The sequence below is a fragment of the Sminthopsis crassicaudata genome, chromosome 1 (assembly GCF_048593235.1).
Source record: "Sminthopsis crassicaudata isolate SCR6 chromosome 1, ASM4859323v1, whole genome shotgun sequence".
Classification (NCBI taxonomy): Eukaryota; Metazoa; Chordata; class Mammalia; order Dasyuromorphia; family Dasyuridae; genus Sminthopsis; species Sminthopsis crassicaudata.
The window spans coordinates 58,087,860-58,092,174 of NC_133617.1; the positions used below are offsets into that span (position 1 = coordinate 58,087,860).

A 4,315-nucleotide genomic window follows, 5' to 3' on the forward strand; every position below is an offset into this window, starting at 1 on the left:
CCAACAGGTCTAGTTCTTGAATCACTATGTTTATCATAAAGCTCTGTCTGAATAGTCTCAAGTAGGATATGAGTAAAACAAAATTCATCAGTTACTTTTTAAAAAAATATTTAAATTACTGAGGTCATTTACATGCCAAAATAAAAATACGAAAGGAAATAAGATGCCTTCAATTATGGTTCAAAGCTTTCTGGAAAGCTGTGGGCTGCCTAATTTGAGTGACACACATTACAACCAAGTAAGGCCTCAGACAAAGCTCTTTGTTAAATCTATTCAGCATTCTCAGACAGAAGAGTAGGGCTTTTCTTGGTATGGCTAAGAAGCTGACTGTAGAAGCTCAATCAATGTTCATCACTGTGAGAAAGGGCTGCCTGGTACAGACAGATTTGAAAATGTTTGCATATTGATTACCATTGCCTTTATAAAGATAGAAAGAAATAAATGGGAAGACAGACCAAGCATGTTTTAATTACAGGATGATAGACCTAGAGAAGTAAAAAGGACCTCAGAAATGATCTCCTTTGTAAGAGGAAAACCTTGAATGTACTGTTTTTCAATATCAAGGTCAAGTACAATATTGCTCCTTATTGAAAGAAGAGTTAAGAAATGAGAAGCAGGGCTAAGAAGTTGTAAGAATAAAATTAAACAGAAGAACTGGCGTGCTCTTGAATATCTGGAGCCAAAGAAAAAAATCCATATCAGTTTTAAAACAAAAAAATTAAAATGTTGTTGCTTATTTCATCAAATTAAAAAATGAAGGTTGTTCTTGCTTTGCAAATTAGCTATATTAAAATTTCTCCATTGTTTGAGCTTTATTTGCATTTAAAAATGAGTATTACTTAAGATAGCTCCCTAACAACAATCAAGCATAAATTCCTTCTTGGCATATAAATTTTCACATCATGGTCCTTTCCTATCCTTTCAGTCTTTACTCCCTGCCACATACTCTTCCATCCACATATTCTAGTCTACCTACTATTTTGCTTCTCTGATTTCCACTCTATTTGCATTTGCATTAGGTGATCCTCGGATCTGTACTTCCTCATTATCTTTACCTACTAGAATCTGTTTTACTTCAAGATTCCATTTCTCTCTAAAAACAGCCTTCTATTCATTTTGTATAAATTACATATGTGTACAAAAGTCCCTATTGCCTTGAATGAGCTTGAAATCTCCCTTATAGACGGAGAAAAAAGGCAAAAAGCTTGATAAAACCCAAATATATATTAGACAAATTGGAGATAATTTCAGAGGAAAGGCAACAGCATTAAGGGGGACTGAAAAAGGCTTCTTGCAGAAAGTGGGGTTTTGGCTAAGGAGGAAGTAAGGAATTCCAGGATTTTTTGTCTTTGCACATCCATTATACTCTGAACTCCATGTCTGGCACAAAATAAATGCTTGTTGACTACTTAGAAATAATAGCACAAGTGATGGGAAGGGTACTAGATCTAGGTTTTATTTCTACCTTAAAAACTTATTAAATGTGTAACCATGAGAAAGATACAAAAACTCTCTGAGACTCATTTTTTAAGGTGTAAAATGGATAATAATATTTACAAAAACCTATCTCATACATTTGTTGTGAGGACAGTTCTTTGTAAACTTTAAAGCACTATGTAAATATAATAAGTATAGAAACAAGATTCCAAAGCAAAATCAAAGAACAAAAAACAAAACCCAAATTTTCTGATGCCAATATGAACTGCTACACAGTCATAAAAGCCAAATAAAAGCTTTCAATATTCCCTCTCAGTTTTATTCATAAAATTATTATCCCTTAACTTTTCTCCCAAAAATTAAAGGTAAAAAATCTGCAGAACCAAGTGGGAAAAGTTCACTAAATAAAGCCTACTAGATAAAGCTAAAAAAGAAGCTCTACCTCCCAAAATGACCATGTCAAATTAACATAAGAGAAAACAGAATAAATGAAAAATTAATACTCAATCAATGATTAAGAGTTAAAAAGAACCTCAGAGGATATGTAATCCAACTTGTATCAGCAGAGGAAGCTCTCCTACACCTAATCCATCAAGTGTTCTAGTAAGGGGGTATCCATTATCTTCCAAGGTGAGTGCTTCCATTTTTGGATAGCTCTAACTGAAAGAGATTTCCCTCCCCCCTTAAATGAAAACTAAATAAAAAACTTTTAAGAATGCTCTCCTGTATCCCCAGAAAATCTTTTCTCTAGGTTAAAAATCTTCCTATGTCTCTGGTCCTCTCCTCATCCTGGCTGTCGTCTTTAACAGTATCAATGTGGCACAAAGAATTTAATAAAATACTCCAGATGTGGCCTGATCTGAGCAGAGCAGAATAGGCCTACCACATTCCCAGGCCTGGACACTGACACGCTGCAGTCCAAATGACTCTTTTTTGGCTGCCATGCCGCCCTGACTCAAACTTAGCATGCAGTCTACTAAAACTCCCCAGTATTTTTCATAGCTTTCATCTAACCATGACTTCCTTATACTAGACTTGTGAAGTTGAGTTTTTAAAGTGTAGGATTTTATTTACTTTTATTAGATTTGGTCCATTGTTCCAGGATCTTGGATTTTTTTTTTAAAGAGATTTTGAACAATCTTTACAAAGAATCTATTTTAAAATCGCTACGGGCACCCATCATCTTAGTCATGGAGAGAAGCAATTCATTGCATGACAATCATGAGCAAAAAACCCAGACTAGCTATAACCGGAAAGCACATCTAGCAGTTAAGCGGAGTCAATTCCTTTTTTGCTCGAACTCTATGCCGGTGGCACTCGGTACTATTTCTAAGGCACCTGTACCCACGTTTGGGTCACTACTGAGAAACAAAGCCGAGATAGAAAGCGCCAGTCCTTTACTTAGTAGGGTATATTTACTGGGAGCAGTCTGGATTAATAAGAGGCTAGGGAGAAAAGAGTGAATGGAAAGTGCTGCCAATCGGGCTTCAGTATAGGTTGAAGATGACTGACCTCATCCAGGGGTGGGAGGTAGCCTGAATGACAGATTTCCTGTGACTCCAGGCCACTGGCTCAATTATCCCGATTTAAAGACAAAGCTTTCAGCCAGCCGCAACGCTCTCACAGCCTCCCACCCCCTTTCCCAGTAAAACAAGTTTCCAGAAAGTAAAAGGTCCCATACCCACTGTAGGTATTTTGACCCCGCGCACCCTCCCGCCAAAACGGGGGTCTGACACCCCCCGCCCGGAGCCCTGGGAAAAGCTGACAATCAGATTTGGGTTCCGGGGCAATCGCTGCAGCAGCTATCACTCTCCAGCCGTGGGTGCGGGAAGGTGCCGCTCTGGGGACACAAAGACAAAACCAGCGTCCCTGGCATCCTCCCCAAACTCTGAATGCCATTTTCTTAACTGTTCCCTCGCCCTCGGCTCTCATATAACAGCACCCCAACGGTGCCTCGGAGTGGATTCCCTCAGTTCCCTTCCACACTTCCCAGTAAAACTATTTGACGCCCTCCTTATGTCCCATCCCAAGCCTTTCAAAAGGCTCCCCTTCCTTTTCAAGAAGCCCCCTTCATAGGCATTTTTTTTAGGGATTTTCGTTCCCTCCCGGGAACCCCCTTACCCAATTCCTAAGAAAAGCCCCCTCGTCTTCTTACGCACCCCACCTCCTTACCTCCCAGAGGCCCCCCTCCCTCCAGATTCTTTCCTTTCGGACTCCCTTTCCCCTCCCCCACCTGCTCAGCACTCCCCTCACCCCCGTTCCTCGTCATTCCTTTCCATTCTCCCCCTCGCCCTCCATCCCTGCCGTCCCCTCTCCGCACTCCCCCCATTCAGCCCGCCCCTCCTCCTCAGCCTCCCCTCCCCAGCACTCTCCGAGTCCCGCCCGTTCCTCCTCAGTCTCCCTTCTTTCTCGTCCCGCCACCCCCTCCCCTCCTCCACCTTGGGCCCGGGCCTCAGGCTTCCCCCGCAGCTCCCCCCGGGCTCTCAGCTCCAGTTCAACCCCGCGCGCCCCCGCCCCCGCCCCCGCGCTCCGACCCTTCTCCACAGTCTCGGAGAAGAGCGTTGTCAGGGGCACACTCACCTCAGCGGCGGCCAAACCGGAGCGGGATGTGGACGGTAGCAGCGGCGGCGGCGGCAGCAGCAGGAGCCTGTCCCCCCGCCATCCCCTGGTCCGCCCGCCCGCCCCCCAGAGGCTCGGGCTCCTCCCGGCCGCTAGGCTCGTAGCCCCCACTCTGCGACTCGCTTCCGGGTTCCTGGGGGCGGAGGGGGGGGGGAAGAAGAAGAAGGGTGAGTGCAAAGGAGGGGAGGAGGAGGGGCGGGGCGTGCTGGGAGTGGGGGGAGGAGGAGGGAGGGCGCCGGAGGCGAGGAAAGGGAAGGAA

At 44.2% G+C, this 4,315-nt stretch overlaps 1 protein-coding gene across 12 annotated transcripts in view; it reads right to left on the bottom strand.

The window, feature by feature from the left end:
- MYO9B (myosin IXB) overlaps nt 1–4,251 on the bottom strand; it is a 120,592-nt gene extending 116,341 nt beyond the window's left edge. For 9 of the 12 annotated variants that reach the window (XM_074305694.1, XM_074305678.1, XM_074305649.1 and 6 more), the window contains exon 1: nt 4,018–4,165. The gene's annotated coding sequence lies outside the window, so the exon portion shown is untranslated. Of the gene's footprint in view, nt 1–4,017 lie in introns of all 12 variants that reach the window. The other 3 variants (XM_074305719.1, XM_074305750.1, XM_074305710.1) reach the window with 2 other exon arrangements.
- Nucleotides 4,252–4,315: the final 64 nt, after the last annotated feature.